The sequence below is a fragment of the Papio anubis genome, chromosome 4, assembly GCF_008728515.1.
Source record: "Papio anubis isolate 15944 chromosome 4, Panubis1.0, whole genome shotgun sequence".
NCBI lineage: Eukaryota > Metazoa > Chordata > Mammalia > Primates > Cercopithecidae > Papio > Papio anubis.
In genome coordinates, this window is record NC_044979.1 from 105,498,079 (window position 1) to 105,520,987 (window position 22,909).

General features: G+C 40.1%; 1 long non-coding RNA gene across 3 annotated transcripts in view; it reads right to left on the reverse strand.

Moving 5' to 3' along the window:
* Positions 1 to 2,390: 2,390 nt before the first annotated feature.
* Positions 2,391 to 22,909, reverse strand: part of LOC103882901 — a 47,493-nt gene continuing 26,974 nt past the window's right edge. For 2 of the 3 annotated variants that reach the window (XR_001900780.3, XR_002520973.2), the window contains 4 exons: positions 19,579 to 19,739; positions 18,347 to 18,501; positions 15,242 to 17,885; positions 2,391 to 3,117 (listed from right to left, as the gene is read on the reverse strand). This is a non-coding gene — a long non-coding RNA (uncharacterized LOC103882901). The remainder of the gene's footprint in view (positions 3,118 to 15,241; positions 17,886 to 18,346; positions 18,502 to 19,578; positions 19,740 to 22,909) is intronic. The other variant, XR_002520974.2, reaches the window with a different exon arrangement.

Below are 22,909 nucleotides of genomic sequence, written 5' to 3' on the forward strand. Positions count from 1 at the left end.
GTGTCCATGTGTCCTCATTGTTCAACTCCCGCTTATGAATGAGAACATACGTACACAAATCTTTTTTAGTGTGTCTAGAGATTGAAGTTTCTAGATTTACAAACCTTGACCCCACCTTAGTGGGAGGAGGCTTACCTGAGTGGCCAGCAGCAGCCCAAGATGACACCTATGCCTCTTTGTTAACCATCAACACCACCAGTTTCAACAACACAGCTTTCCCCTAACCAAGAAGCCATTTCTGCACCTGCACAAGAAATATGGGCCCACCCCTCAGAGAGAAGCTGGAAATCTGGACAAAAGACCCTTTGACCTACAATTGTCCACTTAACCCCACAGGGAATAGTCTAAGAGAAAAGTGTTTCACAAAAGCCAAAGCATGTGGCCAAGCTGTTATTTCACTGAACTCATGCCTGGTGCCTTGTTGCAAGTATGAGTTCAAGGTCTGGAGAGCATTCATGGAATGTGACTGATGGATGCATTTCTTCTTACACCTAATTCCCTCTAACTGCTGTGAAATAGTTCCCAAGCCTTCATTCACTGGTCTAATTTCAAAGCAGATTCCCTTAGAAGTTTCAAGTGGGCAGAATGAAGAAAAGAGTCAAGCATGAGAAAATCCAAAGCATGGTCAGGAACCAACTACTCAGAAACTACAAATATTAGAAATAATGGCCAGGTGCAGTGGTTCACGCCTGTAATCCCAGCACTTTGGGAGGCCGAGGCGGGTGGATCACCTTAGGTCAGGAGTTCAAGACCAGCCTGCTCAACATGGTGAAACCCCATATCTACTAAAAATACAAAAAATTAGCCAGGCGTGAGGGCAGGTGCCTGTAATCCCAGCTGCTTGGGAGGCTGAGGCAGGAGAATTGCTTGAACTCAGGAGGCGGAGGTTGCAGTGAGCCGAGATCATGCCGCTGCACTCCAGCCTGGGTGACAAGAATGAAACTCGATCTCAAAAAAAAAAAAAGAAAGAAAGAAAGAAATAATATTTTTTGGCTGGGTGCAATGGTTCATGCCTATAATCCCAACAGTTTTGGAAGCCAAGGTGGGAGGACTGCTTGAGCCCAAGAGTTTGAGACCAGCCTGGGCAACATAGGGAGACCCCATCTCTACAAAACTAAAAAAAATTAGTCGGGCATGGTGACACATGCCTGGGGTCCCAGCTACTTGGGAGGCTGAGATGGGTGGATGCTTGGGCCCAGGAAGTTGAGGCTGCAGTGAACCACGATTGTGCCACTGCACTCCAGCTTGGGCAAGAGAGTGAAACCTTGACTCAAAATATATGTGTGTATATATTTTTTTTTAACTACTATTTGCCTATATATTTAGATCTCACCTTCTTCCAATAAAGAGATTTAAGACATATACACATACATGCATAATCTTTCCATGGAAGGAATAGTGAGAAGGAAAGATGTTTGATTTAGGAGCAAGACAGCCTGGATTCACATTCTGTTCTCCCCCTAAATCAGTGTATCACCTTGGACTAATGCCTCCGGCCTCAGTTTCCTCATTTGTAAAATAAAGATAAAAGTAGCACCTACCTCATAGGAATGTTGTGTGGAATGAACTCAACTTGAGGCTCAAAAAGAAATATTAATCACCTCTACTGACCATTTATTAAATACCGAGACTGTACTAGATACTCTTTCATACTGAGATTCAATACAACTCACAACAGCCTTATAAAGTAGGTATTACTCGTCACATTTCATACACGAAATACTAGAAGCTCAAGAGGTTGGTAATTTGACCAAAACAACATAGACAAAGGGAAAGGCTAGTATTTGGATCCTGGTCTTCCCAAATAAAAAAAATAAAAAATAAAAAATAAACCAAGGCTGTAGACAACACTGCTTCCCAGATCCTGAGTCATCCCATGATGGTTCCTTATTCTCATAATGAAGGGGATCAACCTGCCCTAAATGCCACCCCTCTGAATTCTCACAATTAAGTAATTTCTACACATGTGGAAGATAACATTCAAATTTAATGCCTAGGTCTGACTTGTCTACACCTATGATATTAAGAAAGACCACATTGGCAGAAACAGACTTTATACAATGCAAGAAGACCACAACCATCACTGAAAACACCATCTTTCCCACTGCTTAGGGATTGCTTGTGTAGGTTGGCCTGTGTTCCAAAGGCTTTTGTTTGTAACACCCTCAGTTAATTGACAAGCTAGCACAGTACAAGATCGTGTAATAGTATTCACATGAACTCAATCAATGATAGGCTTTACTATTCACTCATTTTATCTTCAAAACTACATTATGAGATACTTATCTCCATTTTACAGAAGGGGAGCCCAAAACTTAGAGAACAAAGCTACTAAATAGCTGAATTCATTATGTATTGCTGTATTACAAATTACTCCAAAACTTCATAGCTTAAATCAATAATAAACATTTATTGCATCACACAGTCTCTGTGAATCAGGAGTTTGAAAATGCCTTGGGTGGGTGGTTCTAGCTTAGGACTTCTCACGAGGTTGCAGTCAGGACGTCGACTGGGACCACAGTCATTGGAAGGCTTGACTGGGGATGAAGGATCTGCTTCCGAAGTGGCTCAGTCACATGGCTGGCGTGCTGACACTGGCTGTTGGTGGGAGGCCTCAGTCATACTCCACATGGGCCACTCCACAGGCTGCTTGAGTATCCTCATATCATGGCAGCTGGCTTCCCTCAGAGTGAGCAATCTAAAATTCAGAGAGCTCAATAGAAGTTTATCCTTTTAAGAACTCAGCCTTGGAAGCCACATAGTGTCACCTCAATCGCATTCTATGGTTTAGGAACAAATCATTAAGTCCAGCCTACTCTCAATGGAAGAAGTAGACTCCATTTTGGTGGGGGAGGTACATCAGAGAATTTACAACATATGTTTAAATCACCACAGAGGCAGAACTGGAATTTTCATTTCTCCCTTTCTAACTTAGAACTCCAGCTCTTTTCTTGATACCCAAGGCAGGAAAAATGTGGCATCGCCATTTCCACAGTTCACCTCCACCTCCGTAGCAGATGTCATGAGCAACCCCAGAACTCATTCGGCCGCAGCTGGACCTGGCCTCAGAATCTCTCTCACGCTGTCCCCATGGAAGTCACCGCCCATCAGATGGAGCTGGCACACAAGTAGAAATGTAGTGCATCCTGCCCATACCACAGCTATCGAGAAAAACTCACAGGTGCATTAGGTTTCAGTATCTTAGAGCCCCTAATCTTATGGATCGCCTCTGAGACACTCTATAAAACAAGATTTGTAATAATAAACCCCTCTCCCAAAAATTCTCTAAAAAGGAAAATGCTTTAGCAAACCTCGCGTTCTAACTTTTAGAAGGTCTTCTCAATTCCAGAACTCCACCGTAATTATGCACTCTCACCCCACCCCAGAAATGTCATTTACGCCTGTAATGACAGGAAGAGAGGCCTGCGGGTGGCATCTGCTGTTTTCTTAACTTGATATAGTGTTTGCCACCCACAGGTGCACACTGGAATCACCAGTGCCGAGGCCTGGTCCCCATCCCGGAGACTCCGATGTAACTGATATGAGGCCCGGGGACTTCTCAAGGCTCCCCAGGTGATTCCAATGTTCAGCCAGTCTGAGAACAACTGACTTAGCACCTCATTTTCATTGCCAAATAGGTGATTCTCTGTGCATTCATTAAACTCTGCCACCTTGTAGTTGGTTAAATGAGCATATTAATAGAACTTAAAGAGTGATGAACCCCCAGGCTATATCCAATACTTACTGCTCTTTTTCAAAATGTCAATCTCAATTCGACTTTGGATTATCCTTCCTCAGTAGTTTTTCCCATCTCCATTAAATGCACCAACCCATCTGATTCAATAAAAACCCAATTGTTTTGCGCATTTATGAGACTTTGACACACTCTTTTCAGAGTCACCTCCAGAACTACCTCTGTTTCACACAATGTTCATATCCCTCTATAATTTATCCCAGGTCCACAAACACATAAGATCACCCTGAAGCAAACATAAAATTCTGCTGATCTGGGAGTTTATAATAGTTTTTCAGTAAACAGTCTTCTCAAACCTACATAGTAAACACTTACTTTCCTAGGTTAATAGCTAGGAATTTTTAAATTAGCTCGATAACCTAAATATCAAAATGCTACTCCTCTTTCAAATATCACATCTATCCTAAAAGGGAGATTTTTTAATGTGAAAAAAAGGTTTTACTATTGTTTTGTTATTGCTATTGCTGTTGTTCATATCTTTTAACTTCTCTTGAAATCATACATAAAAACATCTTAAGATTTTTTTTTAACTTGTATTATTAAGTCAGGGGTACATATGCAGGTTTGTTACATAAACAAATATGTGTCATGGGAGTTTGTTGTACAGACTATCTCCTCATCCAGGTATTAAGCCTAGTACCCATTAGTTATTTTTCTGATCCTCTCCCTCCTCCCACCCTCCACCCTCTGAAAGACCCCAGTGTGTGTTGTTTCCCTCTATGGGTCCATGTGCTCGCATCATTAAGCTCCCAATTATAAGTGAGAGCCTGTGGTATTTGGTTTTCTGTTCCTGGGTTAGTTCGCTAAAGATAATGGCCTGCAGCTCCATCCATGTCTGTGTAAAGGACATAAACCCATTCTCTTTACGGCAGCATAGTATTCCATGGTCTATATGTGCCACATTTTCTTTATCCAGTCTGTCATTGATGGACATTTAGGTTGATTCCATGTCACTGCTATTGTGAATAATGCTGCAATGAACATACATGTGCAGGTGTCTTTATAACAGAATGATTTACATCCCTTTGGGTATATACCCAGTAATGAGATTGTTAAGTTGAATGGAATTTCTGTCTTTAGGTCTTTGAGGAATCACCACATTGTCTTCCACAATGGCTGAACTAATTTACACTCCCACCAACAGTGTATAAGCGTTCCTTTTTTTAAAAGGGTGGTATTTCCAACAGAAACATTTTCATCTGTACACCTTAGCCAAGGCAAGGACAGACCATCACCGTATGATATTGAAGACTTCTAGGGGTAGAGGATGGCAGCAGTTCCCTTAACACAGTTCCCACATTTTATCACACCTAGAGATTACCTGGGAAGCTAATAAACGTTCCTTCACCAGGTTGCACCTCATATAGTTTAATCAGAATCACCAGCAGCACAAGACAGGCATTTGTGAATTTTATTGAATTTGTAAAAGTTTCCCAGGTGATGCCTACATACCACAAAGTTTAGAAACTACTGTCTTAACTCTTTTTTGCTAAATCTTTACAGATCTGTAAGAAACAATTTTCTACGTCCCTAAGCTGTTTTAAGAAAAAAATATCCACTCAGATTTGAGATATTTGCAAATAAAAGTTTATTTACTGGAATAGACTGTGTTACACTGTAAGGCACTTGAGAAACCTAAATGTCTCCTTATTTGCTAAGTTTTAAAATTAAAACAGAACACATCAGAACATATTCTTCAATAAATTTTTCAGTGAATTATTACCCTTTGGACTTGGAGCCTAAACAAAAGTATACTTTATGGTTTATAAACAGGCTCCTCTTTCTCCCTTTACTGTAGTTAGCTGACTTCTCTAGCTATGACATAAATGTTTCCCAACTAAAGATCAAATACAAATTGATACCAAATATCAGATATTTAATCATGAAAAATAAATTGCTTAGATTTCAATTGTAAAGGATAAGCATTTATTAGCTTAACTCACAAAATAACCATCTGCATCACTTTTTGATTTTTTTAATCTTAGGCTACTGCCTTGTGATTTAATGCATGTAGCTTCTTTATATAATTTATTCTTGTATAGTATCTTTATTTTTAATGTACGTGTGTCTTATCTCACAAAGACCTGTAAGAGAAAGGATCATGTATATCAACGAATATTTATTGAGCATCTGCTATGTGCCTGGATCTATATTAGCCCAGAAAGTTTTCCCACAGCTGTATTATTCAATTTGCAGTTTACAAGTTGTTATTCAGTGGTAAAATCAACTTACTGGCCTAACCACCTTTTTTGTTAATGACATAGTATAAAATGGAAGCAAATAGGAAGGAGTAGCAAGTAGCAGCATGCTTCTCGCATAATGAGAATAAGTTTTGACTGGGTGCTGTGCCTCATGCCTATAATCCCAACACTTTGGGAGCCTAAGGCAGGAAGAATGCTTGAGCCCAGGAGTTCAAGACCAGCCTAGGCAATATAGTGGGACCCTGCCTCCACAAAAAATTAAGAAATTAGCTGAATATGGTGGCACATGCCTGTGGTCCCAGCTACTCAGGAGGGAGGTTGAGGCAAGAAGAGTGCTTGCACCCAGGAGGTCGAGGCTGCAGTGAGCTCTGCTCATGCTACTGCACTCCAGCCTGGGCAACAAAGTAAGGCCATCTTAAAAAAAAAAAAAAAAAAAAAGAGAAAGAAAAAAGAAAAGAAAGAAAAGAAAAGAAAACAGAGAGAATAAGTTTCATTTAGCAATATTTTGTTTCGCTAAATGAAACAAAGGGGTGTGTGTGTGTGTGTGTGTGTAGGTAGGTAGGTAGGTAGGTAAAATGGATCTCGATGTGAAATATTTTTCTTCATTAAAAAGGTTTGGAATGTATGCTATAGAACAGTATTGTGTGTGTCATAGCCTTCTATAAGTATGGATTAAATGGTTAAAGTCAAAATTCTTAGAAATTGAATTTTTGTTCATTGATTTGTTTTAGTTCATTTTAAAAAAAAGCTTGCAGCAGCTTCTCAGGCTAGAAGAACAGAAAGTCACCTTGGAACAGATATTCATTTAGCAACTTTGAGCACTTGAGGAGTCTCTTATCCGTATGTAAATATAAAGAGCTGAGGCCTCCTGTTGGGAGAAAGGAGTTCAAGACCTCTGGCCTGGAGGGCTGAGATTCTCTCTGGTGTGCAGAGCTGGTTTGCAGGGAAAGTGTGTCTCTTTGTCTAAGTGCCAAGAAGCCACCTGAGACAGTAAGAGATGGTGCCCTGACTTTCCATCTAGAGGTTCAAAAGGCCTGATACAGACCCAGCCAAGGTCCATGGACAGCAGAGGGGGTCTGGGCTGGCTTAAAGGCTGTAAGATAGAGGTGGCCCCTGCACAGCAACATGGAAGAGGCTTTGACACAGAGAAACTGTGCTTTCTGCTTAGCAGGACTGGCGGGACACCTTAGAAAATCACACAGAAAAAATAATAAAGATATAACAGTGATTACTATTCTAAACTTTTTTAAATGCATGCCAATTATTTGCAGGACTGAAACTCACACACAATCTGTGATATTCAGGTATATTGTAACTTACTAATAGCTACTAATTGTCCATCAAACCCTCATCCCCATGATGTACCATGGGAACTTGTCAAAAGGAGTCATGGCACCATCACAAAAAGACAGATCACCAGATCTTCCATGCCCCTGATGGAAGAACACAGTGGCACCTGCACAGTGGTTTTGTCAAGCAAAAATCAAACCTGAAACTGATCAAAGCATCAGATCTGACTACTAGATTGTAGTAAATGTGGAGGAGAAGGGAACAATGCCACAGGTGCACTCCGCAAAATACAGACTGGGACAGGACAGACAGCCCATCTTCTCCAACAAATACATTGTAGGAAAAGAATAGGAGAGAAGACTCTAGATAAAATGACTCTTAAGAGGCACAGCAATGGATTGCAATACTACTCATATCCTGATTTTAAGAAACCACAAAATATAATTTGAGAAATCAGGAAAATTGGAACACAGATTGGATAATTGTTTAATTATGGTAAGGGACTGTTGATTTTGACAGATTTTATATTGGTACTATGATTATGTTCATAAAGAGTCTTTTAGAATTACATTCTGAAAAGCTATGAATGTAAATATAGACTTGAATCAAAACATGAGGTGAGGAGAAATATCAATGCAAAAACATTGGCCATGAGTGGATATTAGTCACAGCTGGAGATGGGTACCTGGGATTTTATTATTCTGTTTCTATATGTATATGCTTGGAATTTTTCATTTTCCAAAAGCCATAGGCACCCCAGTCTTTTTTGTAGGCAGTGTGGACCATGTCACTTTGCAGCTTCTGTTCTATCACATCCTCAACTCCATCCCCTTCCAACCTGATGAACAGACTCAAAACAAGTATTTCATTTCATTCAGTGCACTGAACACTGTACCAGAAACCAGAGACTTAAACAAAGTGTAAGAACTGACAATAGGTGTAAAATTCCCATGATTGTGATCAATGCAGTGATTCATGCTTGCTGATGTGCATATAATACATACACTATACACAATTTATTTACACTTTAAATTCATTCAGTGGCTTCACCTCAATGAAATGAGAGGAATGCAGTCACACTCAAAGTCTACCTAGAGTTCCACACAGTGTTTCAGTAAAATGAATCATTGTGTTTCACTGCAAGGCACACCATTTGAATGCTGAAAAGACATGTATAAATTGATGTAACCCATCAATCTCTGGGTGCTTACAATATGCCAAGCACAAGTAAAGAAAATATGATTATTTGACTATGGAATTATAATAAAGTTCTACCTGCATCAGTGGTATGTCACAGGAACCATGAATTGCCACATTGATTCAAGAGTAGAGATTCAAAATGTTGGAATTCAGAGAGGACATTACAGTAACTTACACAAATTTTAAAATATTACTTGAAAGTGCAAAATGCTACTGGGGTACAAAGACATTAAAGATAAATTTAAGAATAAGCCACCAACACACTTGACTCATGAAGGTGACAGACTTCAGACAGACTATCTGGTTAACCATTTGCATGAATGTGTGATGATGGATAGAAATGTATACAGGAATTGTGTATCTGTTTCTATTATGTTTCTTTCTCAAAATGCTTAGAAGTGGAAGGTTATATTTGGCACACTTGCTTCCTTATTGAGTCACTGCAACATTTTCACATAATTTTCTTTCCAAATCAATATTTACATGCATTTTAATAAAATAACCTGCATTCTCCATCGTTTAAATTGCAGTGTGAATGTTCAGTGGCCTTCCCTTATTATTATAAGAGGCAATAATTTGGCAACAGGTTTTGTTACTGCAAAGGGAAGAAGTGTCTTTGTGGACATTTTTTCCCATCTATTTTCTTCCTTTCTGCAAACTATCATTTGACAAACACTTAGACATTCTGTGATAAGCAGGAGCGCTTCCTCAGGAACAGGCTCCACAGGTCTGAAAAGTAGCTTTCTTGTGGAGGAATATTACCTTGTTTTTGAAGATCTGAAGAAGGGTTAGGAGAAAGAATTGACAATCACTTTCTAGGCTAGTTGAATTCCACTTGAAGAACCAACTTTGTTTTCAATCTTTGTGCCTCAAAAGATGGGAAGCTTTATTCTTGCCTGGTATTTTTTTATCTCCCTTCCAGGGATAAGTAAGTAACCAGATACCTGCAGTGCATTGAGCTATTTTACCAATATTTGCTCAGGTGTCTTCTCTGGTTCTTCCAGAGTTTTTTATTTCTTATAGCTATTGTTTTTCTATGCAGATTATAATAATTATAGAAACTTTTAATATTTTGTAACTAACAATTTGATTTGAGATCAATGTAAACCATAATCTAAGTTCAACACAGCAGTTTAGTGTACAGGAGTGATACGGTTTGGCTCTGTGTCCCCACTCAAATCTCATGTTGAATTGTAATCCCCAGTGTTGGGGGAGGGGACCTGGTGGGAGGTAATTAGATCACGGGGGCGGTTCCCCCATGCTGTTCTCCCGATGGTGAGTGCATTCTCATGAGATCTGATGGTTTAAAGTGTGTGGCACTTCTCCCCTCACTCTTTCTCTCTCTCCTGCTGCCATGTGAAGAAGGTGTTTGCTTCTTCTTCACCTTCCGCCATGACTGTAAGTTCCCTAAGATTTCCCAATCATGCTTTCTGGTAAGCCTGTGGAACTATGAGACAATTAAACCTCTTTTCTTCACAGATTTCCCAGTCTCAGGTAGCTCTTTCTAGCAGTGTGAGAACGGAGTCATACAACGAAAAAAAAACCAGGACTGGAAACCAGATGACCTGAATTCAAGTTCCAGCCGTATCACTAGCTACCTGTGTGATCCTGAGCAAGTGAGTTATTTCATCTACAAAATGAAGAACTCAGAAGATGTTTTTACCTCCTTTAGATGTTTAGACCTGTGATGGTTAACATTGGGTGTCAACTTGATTGACTTGAAGGATGCATAGATGGCTGGTAAAGTATTGTTTCTGGGTGTACCTGTGAGGACATTGCCAGAGGAGATTAACATTTGATTCAGTGGACTGGGAGAGGAAGCCCCACCCTCAGTGTGAGTGGGCACCATCCACTTGTTTGCCAGCCAGGCTAGAACAAAGCAGGTGGAAGAAGGTGGGATGAGCTGGCTTGCTGAGTTCTGGCTTTCATCTTTCTCCCATGCTGGATGCTTCCTCCCATTCCTCCTGCCCTTGGACATCAAACTCCAGGTTCTTTGGCCTTTGGACTCTTGGAGTTACACCAGTGGTTTGCTGGGAGATCTAGGGCCTTTGGCCAGACTGAAGGCTGCACTGTCAGCTTCCCTACTTTTGAGGCTTTTGGACTCAGACTGATCCACTACCAACTTCTTTCTTCCTCAGCTTGCAGATGGCCTATCGTGGGACTTTGCCTTGAGATCATGTGAGCTGATTCTCCTTAATGAACTTCCTTTCATATATACATATATCCCATTAGTTCTGTCCCTCTCGAGAACCTTGACTAATATAAGACCTAAACATTTAGCGCTAAAATTATGTGATTTTGGCTTAAAACCGTCTCACAAGACCTTTTGCTATACTTTGTGAACGAGCTATTCACGAAGAAGCCACAGGTCCCCCCACAACTTCTCTCTCTTTCTCTCTCTCCTCTTCTCTTCTCTCCTCTCCTCTCCTCTCCTCTCCTCTCTCCTCCTCCTCCTCCTCCTCCTCCTCCTCCTCCTCCTCCTTCTTCTTCTTCTTCTTCTTCTTCTTCTTCTTCTTCTTTTTTCTCTCTCTCTCTCTCTCTCTCTCTTTCTCTTTCTCTCTCCTTCCTCAGTGATGGGCTAGAAAGCTAACATTCTTGGTTTTCAGACTCCTTTGTGCTTAAGTGGGATGGCCAAGTTCTTTCTAGCCAGTGACATCAGTTGAAATCTCTTGAAGATGGGATCTAATTAAACTAAAGAGCTTCTGCACAGCAAAAGAAACTACCATCAGAGTGAACAGGCAACCTACAGAATGGGAGAACATTTTTGCAATCTACTCATCTGACAAAGGGCTAATATACAGAACCTACAAAGAACTCAAACAAATTTACAAGAAAAAAACAAACAACCCCATCAAAAAGTGGGCAAAGGATATGAACAGACATTTCTCAAAAGAAGACATTCATACAGCCAACAGACACATGAAAAAATGCTCATCATCACTGGCCATCAGAGAAATGCAAATCAAAACCACAATGAGATACCATCTCACACCAGTTAGAATGGTGATCATTAAAAAGTCAGGAAACAACAGGTGCTGGAGAGGATGTGGAGAAATACGAACACTTTTACACTGTTGGTGGGATTGTAAACTAGTTCAACCATTATGGAAAACAGTATGGCGATTCCTCAAGGATCTAGAACTAGATGTATCATATGACCCAGCCATCCCATTACTGGGTATATACCCAAAGGATTATAAATCATGCTGCTATAAAGACACATGCACACGTATGTTTATTGTGGCACTATTCACAATAGCAAAGACTTGGAATCAACCCAAATGTCCATCAGTGACAGACTGGATTAAGAAAATGTGGCACATATACACCATGGAATACTATGCAGCCATAAAAAAGGATGAGTTTGTGTCCTTTGTAGGGACATGGATGCAGCTGGAAACCATCATTCTTAGCAAACTATCACAAGAAAGAAAACCAAACACCGCATGTTCTCACTCATAGGTGGGAACTGAACAATGAGATCACTTGGACTCGGGAAGGGGGACATCACACACTGGGGCCTATCATGGGAAGGGGGGAGGGAGGAGGAATTGCATTGGGAGTTATACCTGATGTAAATGACGAGTTGATGGGTGCTGACAAGTTGATGGGTGTAGCACACCAACATGGCACAAGTATACATATGTAACAAACCTGCACGTTATGCACATGTACCCTAGAACTTAAAGTATAATAATAATAAATAAATAAATAAATAAAAGAAATCTCTTGAAGAAATTTCAGGAAAGCTTTTTTTTTTTTTCTTTTTGTAAAAAAACAAAGAAAGAAAAGACCTGGTGTGACATCCCTTCTCCCTTTCATTTCTTCTTCCATCTTCCTGATTGTGATGTGAACATGAGCCCAAAGCCTCAGCAGCAATCTTTGACCAAGAAACACAAATGCAAGGGCTAAGGCTGGAGTCTACTGTGTGTGGAGGGCAAATATGAAAAGAGCCTACTTTACAAATGCACCACTAAACCATCATCCCAGACCCAGCTGGCCTACAATCACTATTCTTGTTGCCTGAAACAAATAAATATCTACCTTTTGAAAGCGCTGTTAATTAGGCTTCCTGCAAGCTTCAAATGAGTGCAGCCCTAACAAACCTCAAACACAGTTATTTTTCCAGGATAGTACCAATTTTAGAAAGACTTCATTACATTTTAAAATGAATCCTACTGCTTGGAATCAGTTTCCATTTCCCTTCACCTTTGTTTCAAGCTTCTATAACTCCCACTCAGTGTTCAAGACCCCACTTATGCCCCTCTGCCTTGACTCCTCCAAGTAGAGCCCATCACAGCCTCTTTGGTGCCACTTTCACAACTGGCACTCACCTTTATTTTTGTCCCCATCACATTATACTATGATTTATTTAGTCTACTTTTCATCCTATCTAAACCAAGAGTCTCCAGGGACAGATACATTTTATATTGCTTTGTTTACCACAAATATAGCTCTGAACCTGTTACATAATAGATGTTCAATAAATGGTAGTTTATTTAATTTTGGATAAGTACATTCACTTACTCATAATCATATAATATCATAATCATTTAGCAAACTCATCACTTATGTGGAAGTGACTGGGGACAACTGAACCTCATGTTGATTGTTCTATCCACAGATCTCAATCTGCATAATTCTATATAGACTCACTGCTCCTGTCATCTACCAAATACATTATACACTTAACTTTCCTTCCATTTATTTATTTTTTTTCTATAGGTTATAAGTGTACAGGTGGTGTTGGGTTAAATGAGTAAGTTCTTTAGTGGTAATTTGTGAGAGTTTGGTGCACCCACCACCAAGCAGTATTCACTGCATCCTATTTTATCTTTTATCCTTCACCCCCTCTCTCACCCTTCCCCCCAAGTCCCTGAAGTTTAACTTTCAAAAGGAGCTTCTTTACAGTGTAAAAGCTATGCTGAACTCAGCCACCCTCCCACCTTTCTGACGCATTGTAAGCAGCAGTAGGATTGATCCTGGGTTTGTTCATTACTTTAAGGGAAATAAAAGATGTTATGATGGCCCTGAAACTCGTGGGAATGAAAAGTGGAGAGCTTATCACAAACAGTGCTCACTAAACATTTATTATGCCTGGGAGGGATGCATTAGGCCTTCCTGGGACAGTGTATATTACAAATGGAGGACACAGCAAGATACTAATTCTTTCTGATCTATTGATTGCCTTGGAACAACACAGGAAGAAGACGTTCGGAATTGCAGGATTGTGTGTATTTAGGCAGGAACTATCCTTAAAATGTCAAATAAGTAATTGGGATGTAATAGGATTGTGTGAGATTACATTAAAGCCTACAGTTATTCAGTTTATTACATTTTGCTATAAACCACTAAAATGTCTATCTATCCAGGCAAATTGAAGCTGATTCAGTTATGTTTAAGAATGCTCAGAAAATTAATATTTTAGTGGCCTCATTACTGAAGCTATGGATAAAACATGTTTTCTTTCTCAAGGAAAGTGCTCCTGCCCAGGAAAAGATGCCTGGTTGAGAAAAACATTCTGAACGTAATTCACATATAGAATTCACAACTTTGGATACAACTTTTGCCAGTACATGAACTGGTTGCTCTTCTTTTAGAAAGTTACTTTTCTTTTTTCCTTTTCTCTTCAAATAAATTTACTTCAAAAGGAATCGCAAACCTCCTACCACAAAATTAACTAAGTGTTTGTGTATGTGTGTGTTTGTGTATGTGTGTGTGTGTATATGTGTGTGTGTGTGTTTGTGTGTGTGTGTGTGTGTGCGTATGTATGTTACTGCCAAGACTAGGGTCTGATCTTTCTTTTTTAAAAGTGAGACACGAAAGTGTTAGTTGGCTGGGTGCGGTGGCTCACGCCTGTAATCCCAGCACTCTGGGAGACCGAAGTGGGCAGATCGCCTGAAGTAAGGCGTTTGAGACCAGCCTGGCCAACATGGCAAAACCCCATCTACTAAAAAAATAAAATAAAATAAAATAAAATAGCCAGGTGTGGTGGTGTGCACCTGTAATCCCAGCTACTTGGGAGGCTGAGGCATGAGATCACTTGAACCTGGGAGGTGGAGGTTGCGGTGAGCCAAGATCACGCCACTGCACTCCAGCCTGGGTGACAGAGTGAGACTCTGTCTCAGAAAAAAAAAAGAAAAAAGAAAGGGTTAGTGAGGTGGTGACAGGTGTTAGAAACATACTGGTTCTAACTTGAGACTTTTTCATTGACACAATAATAAAGATAAATTATGATTTTTCATTATATGATTGAACATTGTGTCCATGTACCATACCATTGTACCATGAAGTCCCTGTAAATACCATTAGATGTGCACACCCTAAGGCATGAGTGCAGTAGAAAGAGCACAGGTTGGCCTGGTGCAGTGGCTAATGTCTGTAATCCCAGCACTTTGGGAGGTCAAGGTGGGTGGATCACAAGGTCAGGAGTTCAAGACCAGCCTGGCCAATATGGTGAAACCCCATCTCTACTAAAAAATATAAAAATTAGCTGGGTGTTGTGGTGCGCACCTATAATCCCAGCTACTCGGGAGGCTGAGGCAGGAGAATCAGTTGAACCTAGGAGGCGGAGGTTGTACTGAGCCGAGATGGCGCCATTGCACTCCAGCCTGGGTGACAGTGAGATTCTGTCGAAAAAAAAGAAAGAAAGGAGAGAGAGAGAGAGAGACAGAAAGAAAAGAAAGAAAGAAAGAGAAAGAAAGAAAGAAAGAAAGAAAGAAAGAAAGAAAGAAAGAAAGAAAACAGATTTTGAAGCTAGACAGAGCTGGATATAAACTCTGGCTCCCCCACTTACCATGTAACTTGGACAAGTTCTCTTATCTCTGTGCTTCAGTTTCCTTATCTGTGAAATAAAATAACGCAGTACCACAATGGCATACAATTACACAGTAGAATGTCATCATTTGCAAAAGCATGCTGAAGTGTAAAGGGTAAAGATGACCATAGTTTGAAACGGTTTAAAATATCAACTTGGCTAGGCTGAGCCATGCTTCCCAGAATTCCTTTCTGGTTCAGGTGGGCCTCAAGAGATGTTTTACATGAGATTTGGAGGGTGAAAGTGAAGTGGCAGCCATTTTGATTTGTATGCTCAGGTTATTACAATAGAAAAATCCAAGTAAAAGCCACTAAACAGATTCTACCCATAAGAATTTAAGCAAACCAAAAGCAATGTCTCATTCCTGGAGGGACTGTAGAGATTAGTGCCACCATAGGACCTCTGAAAGATCAGAGATGATGATTCTTACCAATCCCCATTTGACTCACTGATTTGACCTGTGCAGTAAACAGAATGGCAGTGAATAATCAGAAATTTAATCAGATGGTGACTCCAATTATCAGAAATTTAATCAGATGGTGACACAATTGCTGTTATTCCAAACATAGTTTCAATTGCATATTCCAAACATAGTTTCAACACATCCCTTAGCACCTGACATGCTGCTATTGGTCTGGCGAATACTCTTTGTTTTTCTACTGTTAGTAGACATCATCAAAAGTAATTTTCTTTCAGCTAAGAAGGCCAGCAATTTTCCTTCACCATCCTATTGCAGGAGTATATCAACTCTCCAGCCCTAGTGTATAGGATGTTGGTCACATTTTTCATGTTGCAGAACATTATTCTGGTCAATTGCATTGATGATGTTATGTTGACTGGATCTGATGAAAAGGAAGAAATGACTTCTAGCTGCATTGGTAAGATATCACCAAAAAATCCACGAATAGCATACAACAGCATACAAAAAAAAAATCATACAATTATGCTACAAAAAAAAAACAGAAGCTTTCTATCTTTGTGAAAAATTGAAGGATTTAATGATCTGAGGCATATCAACATATTCCTTCCATATTGAAGAGCGTGTTGCTGTATCTGGCCCCTCCTACCACTAAGAAAGAGGCACGACCCCTGGTGAACCTCTCTGGGTTTGGCAGGCAATATATTCCTCATTCAGGCATATTATTCCAACTCATCTACCTAGTGAGCCACAAAGCTTCCAGTGTTGAGTGAGACCCACAAGAGAGAGTTCTGCAACAGGTCCAGGCTGATGTACAGGCTTCTCACTTGGGACATAGAACCCATAAGAACTGACGCTGCTTGAAGGGTCAATGGCAAATAGGGATTCTGCGTGGAGTGTTTGGCAGACCTCTCTAGGGTAAATCACAGTGAAGACTCAAAGGATTTGGCGGAAGATCTGTGGTTCTCTGCTGGTAACTACTCTCCTTTAGAGAAACAGCTTTTAGATTTCTGTTGGGCCTTAGTAGAGACAAAACTGCCCATGGGCCACCCATCACCATGTGCCTTAAGCTCCATGTCACGTGTTGGGTGCTTTCTAACCCCTCAAGCCATAAAGTTGAGAATATGAAGCACTGCTCCATCGTCAAGCAGAAGTGTTATATATGGACTGAGCTCCAGCAGGTGCCTTTGCCCTCGTCCCGGCTACACTGGCCCTCAGAAACCCCAGCCCCCTTCCCTTGCTACACTGCATCTTCTCTCTCAACCCATGTGTATGGCCTCATGGGGAGTCCTCTATGATCATTTGACTGATGGGGAAGAAACAGGCTGGTTGGACAGGCAGTTTGGCCTGATATCTAGACACCATCTGGGAGTGGGCGGCAGCACTACCACCCCACTTTGAGACAGCTCTGAAAGGCAGTAGTGAAAGGAAACCCTCCCAGTGCGCAGGACTGTGAGTACCGTGCCTGTTCATTTTGCCTTGGAGAGAGGGCCAGGGGCAGGGGGCGCACCACTCAGTGAGTCCTCTTCAACTCAGGGTGGCTTTCCTGCACGTGGCTCCCCACAGCTGATTCTGGAGGTTAGCGCCCCCTAGAGGAGACTCCAGCGTCTCATATTCCCTTTTATCAGACCTGAGGTTGTCAAGGATTTACGTATTTCCTTAATCAACAGACAAGTTCTATGCCAACTGCCTCTCGCTTAACATAAAGCCAACTTTTAGCTAAATAAAAACTTCTGAATGCTTTTTGAATACAAATAAGAGATCTACGAAAAATCTAGCCATAGCTTCACATGTCACTGATTCCCAGGGACAGAAGTAGTCAGAGCCTGGACTTTAGATGTCATAGTCCCTCCCTGCTCACCTTCCCAAGTACCACCTCCAAGGAGAGCTGCACAGAGGGCCACGGTCCAGGATGGCCCTGAAGCCCATCCTCTAAAAGTCCCCTGGAGGAGACTGCTTTGCTATTTAGAATGTGTCTGAGAAAGCAACCAAGGCTTAGGGATAGGTAAGCACCCCCACCTCTTCCATTGCTCATGGGAAAGATATCCATTTTATGTCGTATTTAACACACAAACAGTCCCTGGCACTGGGAAGGCAAAACAGAAGAAATATGTCAGGATGGGTGGGAAAAGGGGGTCAGGGAGAAGACTCACCACAGTTCCTCCTTCGACTTAGGCCACACCAATGACTGGTTCTCCTCTTCCCCTAGACAGCCAAGACAAGGGGGGACAGGACTAGGAATGAGAAATGCCCCCTAAAGTTCAGACCCGGCTGGAGGAAGGGGTGGTGTATACCCACAGCAACTCTTTCACAGAGTTTGCAACATTATTGCTAAAGCTTCAGTAATTCACCTATCAAAGGGAGAATTTTTGCTATAATTTCTGCCATGTACTACCAATATTATAACACTTTTATTTAAGTAGATGTGTATAAAAAGTTTCTTTATATCCACTGCCATGCATTTTTTAAATATAAAACATGGGCATATGCAAAAATATAGCCATAAATGATAGATAAGTATAAAATTAAATATAAATTTTAAAATGCATGATTAAATTTGAGAGAGATCTTGTGCCTGCAATCATTCTACACCTGAGAAGTGCCCTCTGTGCTGAAAAGGGAGATGAGGGAGTGCCAGGGAGACGTGAGAAAGGATAGGCACTGACCTGAGGCCTTCTCCTCCACGCAGTCGGAGAGATCACTGTAAAATCTTCTCGCAACCTTCAGAGCTAGTGAGAGCTGGATATAAATTTCAGGTCTGCAATTTCCTGTGTAACTTCTTTTTCTGTGCTTCAGTTCCTTTCCTCATCTGGAAAATGAGCTTAACAAAGGACCACAGTGACATATGGAAATAGAGTACAATGTGCACACGATTTTCAAATGCACGCTGAAATGTCAAGTCATCTATTACTTTGAAATGTTTCAGAGAAAAAAAGAGACAGAGATAGAAGTAAATATAGGAAAATGTCAACTGTTCTATCTAGCAGGTACATATAGGGATGTCCATTGTACTAGTCTTTCAGCGTTTCCTTATGTACCCATGTATGCAATTATGAGAGAGAGGAAGGAGGGAGCTGGATGTGCTGGCCAGTCCCAGAGCATAGGTACTCTTCGCTGAATCTGTCCGGCCATCTCCCAAGGTTCTAGGGTTCTGCGCTGCTTCCCAGGTGCTGAGGAGGACTCCGGGCCGAACCCTTGGGGTGGCTCTGTGGTACGTGTGGAGTGTGACCTTGTGAAGCCGTGGCTACAGGATGGTGCTCAGGGTGCCCTCTGTGCAGCACCCCTTGGAGAATGTCCTTAGGAAAGTGAGTAGGGAGGTTGCCATGACCCCACCCAACCTGAGCCTGACCTTGACTTCCTCCCCCTCTTGTGAGAGTCTGGGACATGTGCAGCCATATGTAGACTTTTCATACCTTTTTTTCTTTTTTCAGATACATTAATCAGCTGAAATCCAACCTTTTGTTAAAAGAGAGACACAGCTGGAAGAAAAACATGTCCCACTGATTCAGGAGAAATGCAAAACCACTGATAATCTCAGCTCCGACAAAAAGGAGGCTGTGGAGCTAGAATCTTCCTTATAGAGCACTAGCCTTTAGGATGTCAGCAGGAACTTGGAGCCTGCCAGAAAACCCCGAGAACTGAAGAGGGTCAACTTAGTTCCTTAGGAGGACCTGTAGGAAGAGAAGTCCAGGCCCAGAACAAGAGGAGACAGCTGAAGTCAGGGGAAAGGTCCAGTTTCTAGAAGAGGAATTATGAGTCATCCCACAGCAAGTAGCTCTTCCAAACAGAGCCGCTGGTGCACAGCTGGCCCCTCACAGCAAGGGGGCCTCCCTAATTGGAAAACAGAGCTCCCCTCCCCTCTGCTCAGCTTCCGCTTAAGCTGCCAGGTTATGCTCACCTCGCTCCTCCTTCCATCCAAGGAACTGTGTATGATATTTCAAGGCCTCATTTTCCTCCTCCCTCCTTGCCTCTTTCTCTTCCTTTCTCTCCTTCTTCCAGATGCCATGCATGGATCCCACCACTGCCACCACCGTCAAGACCTCCCCCAAACTTCACAGCCTGAAAATAGAAATGTGTGCCTGCAAAATTAATTCAGTCTCAAACAAACCAACTATTGCACTTCCAAAACTACGCCAGGAAACTTGGAGCTTTCCTTTGTCTTGCTTAGAAAAAAATTTAATCGTGCCTCTCTCCTTCTTAGTTTATGCAGCTGCTCCTGCTTAAGAGATTATATTTTTTGCTAGATGAAGCTATAATATCCAGAGATTTATAAATGATAAGTATATATTTACAAAATGATTATATATATAATTACTTTTTATTTTGCCCTCTCGAGAGTATAAAAACTGTATTTTAATTTTAATTATGTGTCCATTATAACCTCAACAATAATGTGAGTAGTATGAGTATCAGCGAGAGAAAATATTTTTCACTTTAAATGTTGTCTTTGTTTGCCCAAATGCTATATTATAGTTAAAAGGCAAATGTAAAAATTGTTTCATATCTATACAAATATTGATTGGCTTTAAAAACCAGACACATGAATTATTTTCTTCAAAACATACCTTTCTAATATTACTCAAAGCAGCTCACTTACACTCTTAGCATATGTGCCAAAATTTATCCATAAAATGAAATTACAAAAGGGAATCTTTGTCCAGATCCAGACCAAATAGCCACAATGTATAAAACACAGTATCAAAATGAAATTAAGTTGTAAAGCCTTCAGAATGATTTCTAACAATACTAAATAGTTTATAAATATTTAGTCGATAGTTTACTTATCTGTGAAAAGGAACTAGTAATGGGAACCTCTCATCAAGAGAGTCATTGTATAATTAAATAGAATCAAAAAATAGATGTTATTTTAAAGCATTTAATCTTATAAAACTTCTTTTAATATTACAAACAAAACAGAAAGAACTAATGTATTAATTAAAATCATAACCTTTAGCAACTTTAAGACCTAAGACAAATATTAAATTGAATCAAGAAATAATTTTTGATACCTAGACAATTCCTAAGAACAAGATTCAAAAGACTAAATATAATTTTAATTTACCCTTATTTCTTGAGATGGCTACAAATTAACAGGGTATGCAAATGACTTTTATGATTACCTACATTTGTTTTGCTATCTTAAATTTGCTGAAAATGGCAAAATTTTAAAACAATTCAACAGTTTTCTAGTTTGCTTTTTTGTTTGAGGAAAAAAGCAGGTTAATTTGGCTACATATAATAATATAAATGGTTGAGTAGACTATGCAATAATTACAGAAAAAAGGAATATGTATATAAGATAATTGATGTAATTTGATTGTTAAAAGCATTACAGTGTATTAAGATAGTATTTTATATATATATTGTTTTAACAAATATCAATAGGTCAATTATATTTTGAAGTTATAGTTAAAATATTTACATTTATCACTTAATTTTATGCTAATTTACATGCATATATGTAAATACAGCCATGAAGGTTTATTTATCTTTCCCTGCAAATTGTTACATAAATAATATATAAAATTAGTAAAATTAGAAGTAGAGGGTTTGGTTTTCCTTTTTTTTTTTTTTTAAAGTGACTGTCATTCAATAAGGTCTGTGCTCCATACAGTATTACTCTTAAGTACAAACTACCTCTACTGTGAAGGCCCAAAATAGACTAGTTAAATGGACTAGTTAATAGGGAATTCATGCTATAGTCAACACTCCCTGTGTCATCAACATATGTACAATTGGAGAGATGGAATAGTCTGTGATTGGACTGAAAGAAAGGGTCATGGGTTAGATCCCTACAGCAGACCCACTTGGACTTTGACTCATGTTTTCATGGCCTGGGGTTAGTCACCTGGGCCCCTGGCCTTGGAAAACTAATGAATAGTCATTTTGTCTTTCATAATTGCCTAGAAACCACTTGACTGATGCATCTTGTACTGAGTCTAAAATACATCACCATTGTCATGTGAGGTCACTCAACAACTCATCTAATAACAAATGGAGTAAGAGGTACTAATTTGTCCAAATACGAAGAATGTTCTCTAGACAGTCTCCCAACAGGCAGAATCTCAGTAATGGTGAAAAACCTCAATATCATGGATTAATTACCTGTGGCCTAACTTCATCTGCTGTTGGCCAAAAGTGAGAATTACAAGAAAAACGTATCCAAAAGCCGTCAGCTTGCACTACCAGCAAGACCATGATGTTCTACTGAAGATAAACAATTTCACAGAACACCTACATCAGATCAATTCAACGTGGGACCATGAGAGAATAGGAGAAAAGCCAAATCCCTCGGAAGTTATGTCTGAATACAAACATGAGAATACTGGAAATACTATAAAAACAATCCAATTTCTTCCTCTCTCAGCTCACATGAGTGGCCGTTGCCTTTTTGCCAATTACATCTTCAGTTCCATTCCACTTCTCCCACTTCCAAGGTAAAATATTAAGTTGTCCATACATAGATTTAATTTTACTTCCTGACAGTATCCAACCCAGGAGAGTACCCTGCTTCTTCAGACACCCCCCAAAACCACCTAACAGGTTTAAATCCTGAAATGCTTCCTGATTTCCTCATGGTGTGTAGTCTCCTTTGTTGCAGCAAGTAACACAGGCAAATATGTTCCACTGCAGATGTATTCCTTGGGAGTTTTGACTGACAGGCAATGATACCACCAATGACTCAAACACTGAGTCATTTGATCCAAGAATGATCAAAAGCCAGTGAATACAGAAAAAAAAATGAGAAACAGCAATAACAATTTTCACACACCAGATGTGCCAGAAGGTATTTTCACATTTGCCTTTATCTCATGCATCAATTATATGAAAGCATTCTCATTAGAGTAATTTTATAGTTCAACACATTAAGCTCAGAGAGTATAAAAGACTTACTTAAGGTAATTTTCATATCACATCTACATTTGCATATGTTTTATAGCATTTTTAGCTAGGAAATGCTAAGGCTCAAATTCAATTTTAGGTTTCTCCAGCTCTCAAATCTTTCCCTCTATAATGTGATACCTCCAAATACTATTACACTGCTTTAATCAGATTCAAGAACAAATTCTTCTGATTATCTTCGTGGCAGCTTCAACAAAAATCCAAGAGACCTGTTAAATTTACTGGTGGAATTCTGGAGGCTAAGAGTGACAGCTGTTGGTAACAGGAAATACGGTGCTAAAGAGACATGTTTGGGGGTCAGAGGAAATTGAGGAACTATATTAGGA